Source organism: Oxyura jamaicensis, chromosome 12 (assembly GCF_011077185.1).
Source record: "Oxyura jamaicensis isolate SHBP4307 breed ruddy duck chromosome 12, BPBGC_Ojam_1.0, whole genome shotgun sequence".
NCBI lineage: Eukaryota > Metazoa > Chordata > Aves > Anseriformes > Anatidae > Oxyura > Oxyura jamaicensis.
The window spans coordinates 12,992,751-13,008,916 of NC_048904.1; the positions used below are offsets into that span (position 1 = coordinate 12,992,751).

Here is a 16,166-nt window from a genome sequence, read left to right on the forward strand (position 1 = left end):
CTGATTTTTCTGACAGAGCTACACAAACCTTGACTGTTTTCATTATTAACTTAATTGCTTTTCACTTACAGGTACACGGCCTTTTCCTGTTGGAGGCTAATGCACATTTCCTTGACAGGTAGAATAACCAGAAATGTTTAAAAATGATGGAATAGCCAATGCAAAGTGAAATGTGAAACCAAGGTTTCAAGGAGACAGACAAACCTTGAAAGTTCCAGAGTTCTGGTTTCATGTCCTTTGGGGCAGGGTGAGCTGCTTACAGGTGTGTATAGAGGGTTGCACAGGACAGCTCAGTTTGAATATAGCCTGTAAATATTACATTGGCATCAGAATTTAATTGTGATAGGCAATAATAATAATTAAAAACAATCATATGAAGCTTAATTAAGAATTAGGTAAGCTACATAACTTGCCAAGCTTGACTGTCGGTGATCTTGTACCTTAGGAATTGTTTTATGTGCGTGGATGTGACTGCACAAAATTTGAGAGTCACCTGTTGTCCATAAACCTAAAATTATTTTGTAGAAAAGCTATAAAATTAAGATTTGCCATAGAACTTCCTTCCTTCTTTTACTTCTCTTGAATATACCATGGCAATAGATATAAAAATTAAAAGCTACATTTGAAGAAGCATACCAAATTCAAAACTGGCCACTAAGAGAAATAGTTTGAATTTCAGATTTGTTCTTATCTGAAAGGCTGATTTCACTTATTTCTTGTTGAATTTCTCTTCTGCTAGTTTTCACATAAAATTGGTTTCTTTGCTTTCTAGGCTTTCAGCATCATTGAATAACTCTTCCTTACATTGCTGGTAGTTACAGTCATATCAGATTCATTATGCTGATTAGGGCAAGTGATATCTAAGAGATGATTTTCTATTTGATTCAGTAGCCAATAAATGCAATTCATGGTGCTGGAGTACTCCATATAAATACCAGAATCCTTGTTTCTCCCACTGGTGCGTGCAGTTCTTGGACAGATGAACAGGTCAGTGAAAGGGAACTGGGGGCCCTGACAAAGTAATCAGCATTGCTTTGAAAAGTGTCTATGGAAATAGGACAATTGCCAATTGGCTTTAATGAAATTCCTTTTCCCACAAAATTCAGAAATACTTGAGAGGATTCCTATCCTAGACCTGCTGTAGGCACAATGTTAAGAGTTTATAATATCATCTTTATATGATTACTTTATCCCAGCTGTGCCTCTTCTTTTAAATTGTAATCAGCTATTGTCAAAAATGTGAATGTACAAAGACACTCACAAGTACAGCCACACAAAGACCAGATTCTAAGAAATATAATGCTACTTACCAAATACATTTTGATTAATATTTTCGTAATATTGGAAGAACAATAATGGAATCTGCAGTCCAGTGTGAAGTTTGTGTAGAAGAGAAAAAAAATATATGTATGATATGTATGAAAAGTGTGTACCCAGCTTCTGTTGCTTAACAGAACTGACAGCTGATTCCTCAGCTGACAATGCATCCCCCCCATTAATTTCTTTATCTTTGTTTTGGTGTGTGATGGCTAAATTATAGATTTTTCAAACCAATTGTTTTTCTTAAATCAAGTTTACAATTCCTAAATAAATAAATAAATAAATAAATAAATGTAGGTACACAGTAGTACATAGTGTATCTAAGAATTTTCTTCTATGGTTTGGGATGTCAGGTCAGTGTGCGCTTGGGAAAAACAAAAGCTTGTTAATGAGAATGTACTTGCATGAGCATTCATTTTGTGTGTCTTTTTGCACTTTCTTAGGCAAACATGCTTCCTCTTTCCATGCTAAATATTCTCTATAAAAGAAGTAGTAGGGTATTTACATCTGGACAGTGTGCCTGACCCATCAGTTGCATCTTCATTATTAATACTTTTTGTGAGCATAGAACCAGAATATTGCAAGAAATCATCACTTGGTCTTACTGCTGTGTTCAGAAAAGTACCTGAATATTCCTTTACCTGAAGTAGAAATTCCCAAGCTGATTAATTTGGCTCTAATACAACATTATAGCTTGCAATGTGGTAGGCAAAATGGTTTTGTACACTTTCAGTCTAATGGAAAACTTGATCTGGATGCAACAGACTTTCAGAATTGGCACGGACATTCTATGCACACTCAAGAAGACTGAACAGATAAGCAGGCAGATGTTTAGACCTGTGTATGGGAATGGTGGGAAGGAGGATTTGTATGTGGTGAGTACCAGACATCAGCTCTCCATCTGCTGAGCATTGTGTTAACCAGATAGATTAGACAGATTTATGGCAGTTCAAAAGCACATCCTAGTATACATAATAAAGTTTAGGTCCCTTTGATCAAGCTCTGGTGCATGAAACAATACAAATAAGATAGGGCCTGTGATACATCCTTGTTAACCTTGTTTGTCACAGGGAGAAGTTGGGAGCGAGATTTTGCTGTGCAGTACATTTAATTGCCAGGCTTTTCTTAAAGGTAGTTGAAATTTTCTTGCACAGCCATGTCTTTCTAGGAATCTTTGAAGTTCAGTTCAGCTCCCCATTTCAGATTAGTTAAAGCATGAACATTTCTGCACTTACTGAGCTGGAAAATATATGTAAAATGTCTTGTGGTTTCCTTAGAGCTACACTGTGGTCCAGAGCTTTCCTTTGACCAGATGGAAGGCCAAATGACTGGGGAGAATCTGAGAAAGATTCTGGCAAGTGAAGGCCAGTGATAAGGTTGCTCTCTACAGTTGCAGTGAAGTTTATCTTCTTCCATCTTTATCTTCTTCCATCTCTAGAAGATGTATACAACATTGAAATATTGTGGAGTCACTCCCATATCCCAAATCTGATTAAAAAACAACAACAGTAACAAAACAAGAACTACAAAAACAAACAAACAAGCAGATGGTGCAATCATTTAGGCAGAACCTAGCAACTCACACTGTGTTTCAGGAATTGATGTATTTTACAATCTTGCACTGCTGCTAGTGCCTTGTTAATTTGGCTATGACTGGTAACTCAACCAAACCTTCTTAATAGGGAGTCCAACACATTTGCACTGGTGGTTGTGCTGTTGCTCAACAAATACTAGAAGTGTTGGTCCCAGCACTTCCTTGAGCCTTGGCAATCTGTGATCATTGCATTTTTCCCCCTGGTTATAATCAGGATTGTCATGTTCTGACTTGGTCCGTAATCCCCCTTGAGTCCCTTATAAAGCAAGCACATATGGTGCTTGTCAGCATTTTCCTGCCATTCATCAGCCTTGGCTTTCCACCAGTGACCCTTCATGTGACGTAACCGATTTGGACTTCATGGTGAATCTTCCTGGAAGCCAGCTTGTTCGTAATTGGAGCTGCGTGAGCCAGAACAATCTGACATGCACTCTATTTCTGTCTGAGCAGAAGCTGAATTGCTGTATGATAGACACTCATCCTGTTTTGATAATCCACACATAGAAAGTCAACAGTTTGCTTGCAATCTGACATGTCATATATGGTCTACCATACTTTCCGCAGAGGATTTCAGCAGCAGAGAGAGCAGTAACCAGATCACACACAGCTTTTCATATTTGGCTTTTCCATTTTGTTCCTCTACATTATCCACTGCCTAGCTGTTCTGGTACAACATCTGGGATGCTCTTTGTGGAATAGTTTTCACAAAGTATGTTGCTGGACATTTATTAGTGAGAAGTAAATATTGATTAAAGACCTTCCAGTGCTCACTGGCACCTGCCAGTCTGTCATAGATGGGATTGTAGATGTGTGCAAGAGAACATTAATTTAGTTCTTGAGATGTGGCTCTAGCGATTTTTAATTTCATGCTTAATACACAGACTAAAAAGTGAGCTGTTTTGGCTGAGAATCACTTCTCTGTCTGCTTTCCACGTGAGGCCAAAAAGTACTGCTCCATCTCATGTGTGTGCTTATGTCTCTCAGACTAAGGATGTCAGAACTGGGGATTATCTAGGGAATGTTGGTTCACATTGTGTCAGCTTGCTTCACAATTCTAACAACAAACTAGCTCTTCTATTTGCTTCAAACATTTTTATCCATGCAATAGAAAAATATGGTAACTAGAAAAGGAAGTGGATTTGATTTGAAACTCAAATGGAGAGCAACTGATGGAATGCATGGAAAGGAGTGCAAGCAATAATGTAAAGAAAAATAAATGCTGTGCTGACTACAATTAAACTAGTCAACATGTATACCCATGCATGCATACATATGCATGTGTAGTATATACATATGTATGTATAGTAATAAGGAGAATTAAAATAAGGGGCTTTCAAGTGAGTAAATGGATGAATGGATGGATTTATGGTTGGGTTTTACTAAAGCACACAGCATGAATACTAACAGAGAACTTGGAAAATCAAGATAGCGAGAACTTGGAAGGTATAGACAAGATTCTGCTCCCCTGATGCAAACTTCCTTCTAGTTCCTATTAGCGTGTCCCTGCATACTTAATCTTACTGATAAAAATTTTGATTTTTTTCCCTGAGTAGTTTTTCTTTTTTTTTTCCTCTTTGGCTTGTGGCAGATTTGGAGCATTAATATTTCCCATGATTACATTTTGTCCTCATGGATTCAGATTGTGCATATGCATTATATGATCTTCTGTGTCCCCTTTGTTTTACAAAACTAGCTTTAACAATGTGTTCCTCAACCAAGCCCTTTGCCGTAGGTAGGTCAACCCTACAAAAAGGTCACACAGTATTCCTCAGCCATTTGATTTTCCCTCACTGGTGCTATGCTGAGGTAGTCTCTTCCCTGCTTCTAGCTCTATTCTTTGCTCTGGGTGACTGGCTTTGATGATATTGTGAAACTTGGATATTTGCAAATAGCAGCAAATATTGGATAGGAATTAAAAGCAGCAAGAGTGATCAACTCTAAAAACTTGCTTTTGCTGTTACTACGGGACTGCCAAGTCACTCAAAATCATTGAACCTCCTGGTTTTGCATCAGCAGCTGCCTTTCAGGCTGCATACATTCAAGCTTGTCACTCTAGTTTCTAGTGCTATTACTGATTGCTCCCTGTATCGTTTCTCCTTGTATCGTTTCTCCCTCTTTAGTTACAGAGGAGATTTTATTAAAGGCGTTTTTTCTTGCCAAGGAGTTTTTATTAAAGGTTGTTTTTCTTGCCCCATCTAAAGGAAAGTCTTTCCAAAGACAGAATTGTTTCCTTCCCAGTAACTGCATTGGCACATATGAATTGTCTAATGCTGAACTGATAGATGAGCTGTCATCAGGGTACAAACCTGTGACTGTTAGAACAAAGGTTGGCAAATTCAAATGGGAAATAAAGTGCAAATTTTTTAACAGCAAGGGAAATTAATAATTGAAACAACTCACCTATGGATCTAGTGAGGAACAGCTGTCTTCCTAAAAGACATGCCCCAGTTCAACAAGAAGTTATTGAGCTCAGTGCAGGAATCAACTGGTGAAATTCTCTGGACTATGTCTGGCAGAAGTCCAGAGCAGAGGATCCAATGGTATCTGCTGAATCACTAAAGCAAAACCAAACTGCTTCTGAAGGAACAGCAAACAGCTTTCCCCTGTGGATCAGACATCAAAGCAGGGAAATGTAGCATTTGACAAGTGTGCTGTATATGGTAATTAAATTGCTTCTATGCTCATTTACAACTTTCTCTTTCCTCCTCTCAACTGCATTTTTCATCCTATATTTTTCAACTTTTTTTTTTTTTTTTTTTTTTTCCTCTGCTCTTTTATCGCTTTCTACTCCAAAGCATTCAAAATTGTAGCTGAACTTTTGAACTACACAAGGCGTTTGTTTATCTTTAATCACCAACGTGCACAGTAGTATTCCACTGCATGGCAATTTTGCAGGGTAGGCACCCCAATATTGCAATGTAAGGAGGGAATTGACAAGTTTTAGTATTAAAAACTGTTTTAAATGTCTCAGAAAAAGAAATCATAACAAATAATCATGACCTAACTCACTTGTCGGGGCAGCCAAGGGCACATGCCAGTGATTGCAGCATATTCATCAATCTTTCAAACAGCAAGGTGTAACATAAAGGCCGGGAATTTCCCCGTATGAAAATAATTTCCCAGCATTTAATGTATAGTTTAATTAAATGTGAACAGCAAACTTCTTGTTTTGATTGTTAAACCAAGAGAGAATCTGGTTAATTGTCTCTCTCACTGGAGTCTTTTATGATACTGGGACAACACAGGAAATTCCTTTTCAGCTATTATATGACAGCCCTGAAGAGTTTTAGAGAAATTGCATCTAGACCTTATTTTTGGTTATATGTAGTCTATTCAGGAGGACAGCTTCTTAGTTTGTGAACTTTCAAGGTGTATAAAGGGTGCAGTTTGCTTGATGACCAAATCTCCATTAAAGGTGAAGTTCCCCACACATTGTAATTTCTACAGATATTGTCAACTATATTGCCAGCTAGTTAATGACTTCAGGAGACATTCAAATTAAGCATTCAAAAAAGCTGTAATGTGTATATATATATATATATTCTCTAGAGACCTTTTCACTTAAATTATACATTAACTTGTAGTGAAAGCTCAACATAATTAATTGTTTTTGTTTTTCCAGGCATAGCAAGAGGCTTATATGACTGTCACTCCATTTAGAGGAACAAGAGTTATTTTTTGTCACTCACGTGCTGCAGACACAGGTAAAATAGTGGAGTACTGAATTCTTGTCAGCTGTTACTGTATATGCAATTGCATCACAGAATTGGATTTTTTGTATAATAAATGATAAACAGTCAAGGGGTGATATGAAATGATAATGAATCTTCATCATCTCTGCACACATATGGAGAGTAAGCATGGCTTTGGGCCCTAATTAAGACTTAGTAAAAATATTGGTAGGATTTTTTTTGACAGAAGGAATATTCAAAGGAGATCCAGCTATTCTGGTTTAACTATGAACAAATGACTGACTGTAATAATTCAGACACACTACTTAGGAAAAAATCGGACTGGCCTGGCCTGGCCTTATTAGGAATTCCTCTGGTCCTTACAATGTAATCAAGTTAGGTAGGTTTTTGTATTACTCTGTGCTTTCCCAAATCAAGACACCAGCCAAATATTCCATACCCCTCCTAAAGGGGATTGTGGCATGCTCATGTTGTGGCTGTGACTTTCAGGTACATACTTCTGTGATGCTCCATTGCAGGGACCGGGATATCGTTTCTGCAGGAGCAGAGACGGCCCATGTGTGCACCAGTAAGATGTAGCCCCAAATAGATCCTTCGGTGACACCACTTCAGTGCTGCCAATGTCTGCCACCCCGTGTCTGCCTCCTGTTTATGTGATAGGAAAAATTCTTTAGGAAATATCAGCAGAGTGACCACATAATAGTGATGTCTAAGAAATGCATTCATAAGTTTTTCAGAAGCTGGCTTTAAATATATATACGGAGTTGCTGTTGTATGGCACTTGGTCTCTTGGAAGTTTGATTCATGGATTTCTGTTTAAAGTCCCGAAATAGAATGAACTCTGTTGTGTTCCTCAGGAGAAAGGCCATTCAGCTGTAGGAAAAAGAGTAGCAAGCTGGAGTTCTGCATAGTATTCCCCTAGCTCCATTAAATCTATAATAGTTACATCAAAGTCCTACCTTTAATCTTCTAAATCTGGGCATCATTCTATTTCTTTGACCAGACAGTGTAAATCAAAAGAAGTGCTATAACTGCATAGTGGAAGGACCTTGAAAAATCTTTATGTTAGAAAAGAAATGTATAGGATTTTTTTTTTTTTTTGAACCTGAGTCTTCATCTGCACAAAAAAATCAGGGAAAATCATAATAATTGCCTAGATCATGGCCCTATACACGTCAGTGTTGACTATGTTTTCTGTAGATTTTATGTGCAAAAGACTATTTTTCCTTCAGTATGAACAAAAACTGCAAAAGCAGAGATTTTTCTGGATGAAAAAAAGGTTACCGGGGTATTCTGATTTTGCTTGGTAGGAATGGACACAACTTAACACAAGTTACCAGCTGAGAAGTGATTTTCATGTTCTGATTTACTGTCAATGTTGTCCTTACTTTGTCACTTTTCACCAGCATAATTCCATCCATACTAATCTTCAGTAGTACACTAGACCATATCATAACACAACTGCAAGGAATAATTAAACTAAGTTTAATAAATGTGGCTTCATGGGATGAGCCTTTTGTGAAAGTAAGATAGTCAACAGAGCTCTGATTCTTTCAGGATTTACCTGTCACCAGGTGGCCCATTGTTAAACACAATTTTGTCTGCCTACATTAAAATTATATTAAACATTGTTCTTCAGGACTATTTTTTTTTTTTTTTTTCATGGAAGAAAACTTGATACCCAAGAGTACCTGGTAATATTAGGAACCTGTGCCTGGCTCCTAGTACTCTGGCAGTATGCTAACAATATGCACAACTGAAATGTCAGCACTTACCAGCAACTCAAAAAGAGGTACTGCAAAGTTGTTCCTGGTCAGGATTCAGCGAAGTCATGTAGACACCTAGCTCTGACATGAACAGATCTGTCATTAGGTTAGACCTGTATCTTAGTGGGTGTAAATGTTTTCTAAAGTACTTGCTCTTCACGTTGATGAAAAAAAGTCCTATAATTTGGCTAGTGGTCAAATGGCCTGGAGACCTGGGAGTCAGAAGAGTTTGCCTCCAATGTCTGTTTGCAGGGTGTGTCTCTGGCTCTGGTATTATCAACCACTCACAACCTCAAGTAACAAAATACAAATAATAATTGAATTATGTATTTAGACTACTGAGAGAGTAACTTACTTTCTTCTGCTCCTGTGAATTTAGCTGTGAAAAACTGGGTAAGAAGTAGGGCCTTGCTGCAAGTGACATATTACATCTGAACAGCTGCACTCTTGGATAAACAGAAATTACAGAGTAAATAACAAAATGCAGAGAAATAAGATCCAAATGGAAGTGTGGAAATTGTGGACCATAGAAGTGATTACTTTTAAAAATAGCTTTAAATGTGTATTTGTTCTTTGAGTTTCACTATAAATTGTAATGAAGTACCTCTAAGTTCAGATGTGAACGGGGCCAAATCTTGGAGTTGTTATTTGGACAAACAGAAAACACTTAAAAAAATCAATCTTCCAACTGAAAATAATTGTGTTTTGACTCCCTAAAGATGGCAGGGGTGGGTCTGATTATCATATTTTTCTGCTGCCTATTTATTGTGCTAAGCATCTGCTATAACCTTTTGGACCTTCCTTGTCATTCATGCTTGATATAAACTAAAAGTACACAAAAAATAGTGGATTTTAAAAATCTCATACATTCTGTCTGTAATTATCCTGGTGGCATGGTGTGACCTGCTGATTCAGTTCTTATTGAGATGAATATGAGCTGTTAGTAGACCAAGGTTCAGTGAATACATTAAATCTTGAGGCCCCAGTCAATCACCTACTTCCTCATGGCGGTATCTAGGATGTCTGGAAAATAAGAAGTATCAGAGGTGATTAGAAGAGACCTCCTTACATGCAAAAAGCCTTAGAAAAGTTGAATCTCAAGTTTGGATTCACTTTTCCTGAGGACTTACTAAGTTTGACTTTTGTTTTTTGCTTTTACAGAGACACAAGAGAAAGCAGAGCGTTTCACCGACTGTTTCCCGGTGAGCCAGTGTGCTAAGCAGGGACTGGGTAAGATGTGACACTTTGATAGAGCCTGCTTTGGCTGCTCTGTGGGGTGACTAATACATAGCAGCCTTGTCCAAATAGGAACTGAGCACCTTTATTTCCTGCCTGAATCCGCTTTGCAAGTGGGGCTCAGCATGGGGAATCTGTCACTTCCCTGCAAGCAACTTCAGAAAGGAAAGGCAGAAAAGGAAGAGCAGTCACTTTGGACTAAATTTTAAAGGCAATGCTTTTACCCTTCCTAGGGAATCAGCCAAGTGGCTCTTGATGCTATTTTCTCTCTCGGGTGTCTGACCCAATGGTAGAAACCATTTTGTAATATCCAATGGTATTGTTTCCACTGTGTGCATTCCAGTGACCATCATGATTGATGCTATTAGGGAGCAGAGGAGCACACAGTAACATATGAATGATAGTGCACTCCTTGTCTTGTTTCAATCATTTCACTCATATTTTTCACATAGTCTTTTTTTCCTTGAAGTTTACCGTGTGTATGTAGTATGTGCAGTCTTTCATACTCAAACCCACTTTTCCTTCTGCCACAATGGATGTTCCACTGATGATACAGTCAGGGAATACTCTAGAGACAATAGGTGAAATGTGCCTCATCTGCTGAGCCTGTTAAGCTTTAAAGGCCCCACTCATTAAATCTGCATGGCTGTGCTGGAAGACAAAAGGACTGTTTCCACCCCCAGTTAGCTACTCACCTCTCAGTAAGGTCTATGGTAAGCATATATTGGGAAATTTCTACTAGTAGGAATGCTAGGCTACAAAGGCACATAGAGAATAGACAAATATGGAGTGAGTCGTGCATATTTATTTATTTATTTATTTAAACCAGAGTGGGTAATTATATGTAATTCTTTGGGCAGTTGTATGTTATTTTAATCTAGAATAAGTACCAGGTTCCTTTTATTTTGTGATCTCACTATACTAAGCAGAATTATCATGTCTTGTAGATTTTAAAATGACGGAATTCTACTGTGACCTGGTGAAGACCATAATATTTTGACAGGCCAACTGTCTTGAAGGGGATCACTTAGCAGAGCTGGGAACTGAGCTTGTCTTCTGGCTTCCACCATGATGCTCCATCCATCACTGCCTCTGAAAGAGCAGCAAGCTGGATAGATGAGGCCTGAATTCCTGCTTCTCAGGCTCTATCTCAGTGCATCTTCCCCTAAGCTAACAGGAGCTTCCACTTTTCCAAGGAAAATAATCATTATCTGTTTCATTCAACAAGATAGGAGAAGCTACTCTGATACACAGTTCTTTCATTAGAAATATTTACTTTCTGAAAGTGATTGCTTGTTTAGTTTTCAGAGTGTAATCTACAAAGATGCAACTAAACTGCGTTTCTTCTGGGAAACATTTTATCTGTCTGTCCTATGCTAATATGATCGGTCATATGCTATACATCTTTCTTTATTTCTTCCTACCTATAAATTATTCAGAAGTATTATAGCTAAAATTGTGAATCAATTATTTTATTTCTGCCTTCTGAAATGTTAGAAGGGATTTGGCTTGGAATGAAGGGGATGATATCCTTGTGAGAAAGGGATGATATCCTTGTGAGACTGGGAAATCAGGAATCAACTTTGACTGGCAGGCTCTCTCACAGAGAAATGAGAAAGATGGGTAAAAATATCTGTTCTAGTTAAAAATATTAGAAGACTTAATATAAAATATTTAAGCCTACATAGCTTAGTCTGTAGAACTTACTATCAAATATAACAATAACCATGTCGAAGTTTATAGAGCCCTTTGCTAGATAACTCTATATCAACTTCCTTACTAGAGCTGACTCAAACTGGTTAATTCCACTTTGAGGGAGAAATGTAACGTCTTGTAGTAACCCAAAGATTTAAGTCTTTTCACCTGAAAAAAATGATTTAATCTCCTATAACACAACCTATCAAGTAATTCGTGACTTCTCTTGCCTAGAAATATGTAATCCTTTGCAATCACATTCTGTAATTCACTCTGATTGACAGACGTTTCCACTTAAGTACTTAAAAAGACACCTCCCAGGAGCATGTGGGCTTAGGATCAGAGGGTAAACTCCATTTATCAACCTAAAGCCTTCAGCTGTTCTTCAATTTAGAAAGAGGTGTTTACATGAGAGGGCAAAGTTTGAAGTTATTGTTGGGTTGTTTTAGGGAAGCTTTCACCTTGATTCTGCTGCACCATAAGGTTAAGGTAGGACTATCATTTCATTTTAATTTTCTTCTTGACAAGCTTTACCTTCTTGCGCACAGAAAAGCAATCCTTTTTTCCCTACGTAAGTCAACTCATGCACCTTGCAATTCACATGTAGAGCTTGGACTTTGGGGTTCTTGACCCACCAGAAAAGTACAGCTTTGCAGAAGCATGGGCTGCTTTGTCTTGATCCAACTCTATGGTCTGGACTGCAAACTATGTATTTTTGTTTGTTTGTTTTAGTGATCTTGAGGAAGCATGCTAGTTGTAGAATCCTGGTGTGATTCCCATTTTGTTCCTGATACATGAACCTCCTCTTCTGTGAAGAGTTGTATGCTGTTTGTGTAATCTGTGGTGATGTGACCAGTGGTGTCATGCCCAATTCCTACTCTAAACACCGTATGCCTAACGCTTTCTAGATAAACTTCTAAAATGTGTGGAAATTTAGCTCTTACTGCTAGGAATTCTGCCTGCAAGGCACAGAGTGCAATATAAATATGATATGTTAATAACATAGGTGGTATTAAAGTGATTGTATAATTTATATTAGAGAAATCAAAAGTTGCATCACTGTAGCCTTGGGATATGTGTTAAGTTTTAATTTGCATCTAGGATCTGTTAATACAGCTTTGCCATGTAGTTCTGTTTCAGTTGATTCTTTTGTGGATCTATGGCTAATTCTGTAGTCTGCTCTTTCACTGGAGCACAGAGAATTTCCTTTTCTTATATTAACATTAATGGCAAAGTAATATATGTAATGACGTGTTGTTACGCTATAGTAACACCTAAGTATGTCCATAGTGGGCCAGAGTCCTACAGTGGTAGGAATTGAAATGTGAAGGAAATAGTGTGGAAAGTAGTAGGAACACAACTGGGTGCAGGCAGATGGGGAGCACCTGAGATTAATAAGACAGCCCTGGTTAGTGTGTCAGGCAGCCATCAGATAGTGCTAGTAGGCTGCTCATTGTTAAATACTTTGTATGTGTCACAGCAAAGGGAAGGGGGGCTCATTGCTGGGAATGTCTGAGCTGTATGGGACTGTGAGGTAGGAAATAATAATTAAAAAAAAATGTTCTGAGGTGACGTGAACAAGTGTTGCTGCATGAACAGGCATCAGTAGCATTATTACAGACACCATGGGTGTCCAGTGGGAGAGACAAGGTTTTGCACCTTATAGAAAGCAGATCACAGGGGGTGATGGTACAGTAAGAGAAATAAAACAGGGACATTGTTTTGCAGTGTTGCTTTGAATGACTGAGTTGGCATTTGTCAAGCCAGCAAAGAGCAGCCTATGGACTTCAGGAAGAGTATTCAGTAAAACCTAATAGCTCAAGCTGATAGTCTGGGCTACTGTAAGATGACTATCCAAACTAGTGATGATCCTGGTTGTTAAACCTGTATCTAGATTCAATGCACCCGAGCTTCAGAGATGCCTCATTTTCATGTGAGTCCATACATTTATGGCAACATGGAGCACTTACAGGATCATGCATAAGCATGAATATCAAATTATTTTATTCTTCGTTTTCAAAATCTCAGAATCTGGATGTGTTTCAGTCCCAAACTGCTAGTCGTTCCCTTTTTCCCATCTCTGTGATCTTATGCTAAACCAGAGCACTGAACTGTAAACAGAAGTGCTCTTTCTAGCAAAAATCATGATAAGTTTTTAAGTTGTATCTGCAAGAAGTTTCTTCCTTATTTTTTTTCTTCCTTTTTTTTTTTTTTTGTTTTGTTTAGTGGAAAGAAAGAAATTAATCCCATGGTGACATATAATTTGTCCTCATTAGCAGGAAACAGGATTTATACAGGCTCGAAAGCTATTTGTTAGTCTAACACACCAGGCTAAAATTTTAGCCACCACTGATTGTGCATTGTTGACTTGACAGCAGAAGTAACCATAACTTAGACTTAATGAATGCTTTCATGCAGTATGCACAGTCCTCCAAGAGTCCTTATTTCATACTATTTAATGCTGTGCTGAACAGTTGTTTGATAAAGGCTGAAACAGTCAGAATTATGCTTTCATTTGAATTTTAATTTTTAAAGGGGGAAGGCAGATGGTATTGTTTTACAGAGAGAATAGCCCAGCATGTCCTGCAATACTAAAAGTCTCTTTGAGCCCATCTGATACTGGTCTCTGAGTTGTCTCTGCTGGCATCCTTTGCTTACGTACAGCCTTCAAATTGCATATATTAGTTCCCTATCAGAGTAACTCACAGGCATGGAAATCAGCCGTGTCCCATGAAGGTCACTGGAATCTTGGTGATGGAGAATTCATTCCCAAATAAGCAGCTTATGTATAACATTGATGCTAATCTTGGTGTCTAAGGCTTCACTTTACGAATGAACATGAGCTCAAAAAGCAAGTGCTAACTCACAGCAATAGGCATATCTTTGGAAGAGCAATCTCCTTGTCTAGTATCCAGGAACAAATTATATCTAAATTGTTCCCACTATAGGTTGCAAAGCTCTCTCTCAAGCTCGTACGCAGAGGCCTGAGTTCCTCTCAGTTCTATTTATTTTTTTTTCATGAAAATTAATAAACACACCAAACAAAATGGAACAGTCTGATTCCTTTTTTAAAAACTTTCTCAAATTCTTCTCACAGGATACCTGCTGTGGAGACCCCTTACTTCAGTGTCTGCAACAGATAGCAATCTTCCTTTTATACCTCCTATTTTCCTTAGCCTTTGTAGAAAGATGTCACCTGACTCTTCCCGTCTGTGGTTCCCTGGTTCAAACATCTGTTTTAAATCTCACTAATCATCTATTTTAATCTCAGCATAGGTTTGTCTCAAAATAGACAAGACTCTTCTCCCTCATAAATCTTTCCTGATGCTTCCACATCCTTGCCTTTCCCTCAAAAGCTTAGGCAGCATTGCCTGTTATTTGCTCAGCTCAACCTCCTAGACAGGAGTTCAGAGCTTTTGATGCTGGAACAATTCAGTCTGAACACCTTGTGGGGCTGGGGTGGGGGAACTACTGTGTGTCATGTTTGGTGAGTTTTATGCAAGTAGATAGAAAAAATAAATCCTGGATCTCATTCAGAAGCATTATCTACTGTTATTGGTTGTGCATGGATTCAAAATCTTATTCCTGGCAGTACTTGTAGCAGTGATAAAGAAACAATTCCTTATAATTGAGGTGATGTTTTAAAAATTACTGGGAAGATTTGATGGGCAGTCAGTAGTGGATCCAGATACTCTGGAAATAGAGCATACTGGTGGAAAGTGGAGTGGAAGCAGCTCAGTAAATAATTCTGCCACGACTGATAGTGGGAGCTGATGAATGAGAGAAATCTAGGAAAACAAAGCTGGAACACAGAGACCAGCTTTCCATCCTCAACACTAATTCATATGCTGCTGTGCACGTTGCTGGGAGGTGCTTGGCAGCTTTAAAAAGTAGACTAGAGACCGATGGATATGCCAAAGCTGTAGATATCTCTTTTTCCTTGTGGTTAGAAGGCTTCTCCTAATTTCTTACTCTTCGTTGGTTGGAACTGCATGCAGATCAGTGCATCTCCTCTTGGGGGATGACAGAGGGTGCCGAGCCAAGAAGCATCAATACTGAAAGGAAGTCCTTTCTCATATCTGTTCAGGCTGGAGTGCAGTTGACCCAGAAAAAACACAAAGGCAAGAGAAAAGTCTAGAGTCCAAGTAGTAGCCCCAGATTTCTTACGTTGTTAACCCCAACAGACCTGCTCGTGCTCATGTAGAGAAACATGCTAATTTCAGTACAATAAAGTCATGTCAACATAAGAAATAGGGTTAGGTAGGTCCTCAACGTTTTTTTTTTTTTTTTTTTTTTTTTTTTTTTTTAACTGCTACTGAATATTGTGAACATGTTAATTTGAAGGCATTCCCTCTCAGAAAGTTTTGGAAGCTGACACCCTGCTGGAAGCTGAGTAATACAGATAATTGCTGTATTAACAGAGGTGTGAGCTTTATTTAAACATACACCTTGTTCTTGAAGCAGAAATGGTCTTAAAGTTGAATGCGTTATGTTTGCCAGTGTTTCCAATGCAAACCTCAACATCTGCTTCAACTGCAGACTTGTGAGACGGATTAAAGCAGAGAGAGGACCTCCATTCAGTTTGGAAGAGCTGTACTTCTCTTTTTCCTGTCCTCCAGAAAGGAACTTCACTGGAAAAAACTGACAAAGGCATAATCCACATGCAAATCAAAAAGTGCACCTATTTGTTTAAAAACAAACAAAAAAACACTGATAAGTTATGTGTAACAGTGCCACCTGCTGAATCCCATCCTAACACCTTTCTTCTCAAAGGTGATACGCATATGAATGAAGTGGAGTTGGTCTTGATTCAGGTGCAGAGATAGGCCCTGGCTATTCCTGTATACAGAATGCTACAATGTA

At 38.3% G+C, this 16,166-nt stretch overlaps 1 long non-coding RNA gene across 3 annotated transcripts in view; it reads left to right on the top strand.

Annotated features, from left to right (window-relative positions):
* Nucleotides 1-11,653: 11,653 nt before the first annotated feature.
* The window catches only part of LOC118173371, a 76,424-nt gene continuing 71,911 nt past the window's right edge, over nucleotides 11,654-16,166 (top strand). For all 3 annotated transcript variants that reach the window (XR_004754160.1, XR_004754161.1, XR_004754162.1), the window contains exon 1: nucleotides 11,654-11,792. This is a non-coding gene — a long non-coding RNA (uncharacterized LOC118173371). The remainder of the gene's footprint in view (nucleotides 11,793-16,166) is intronic.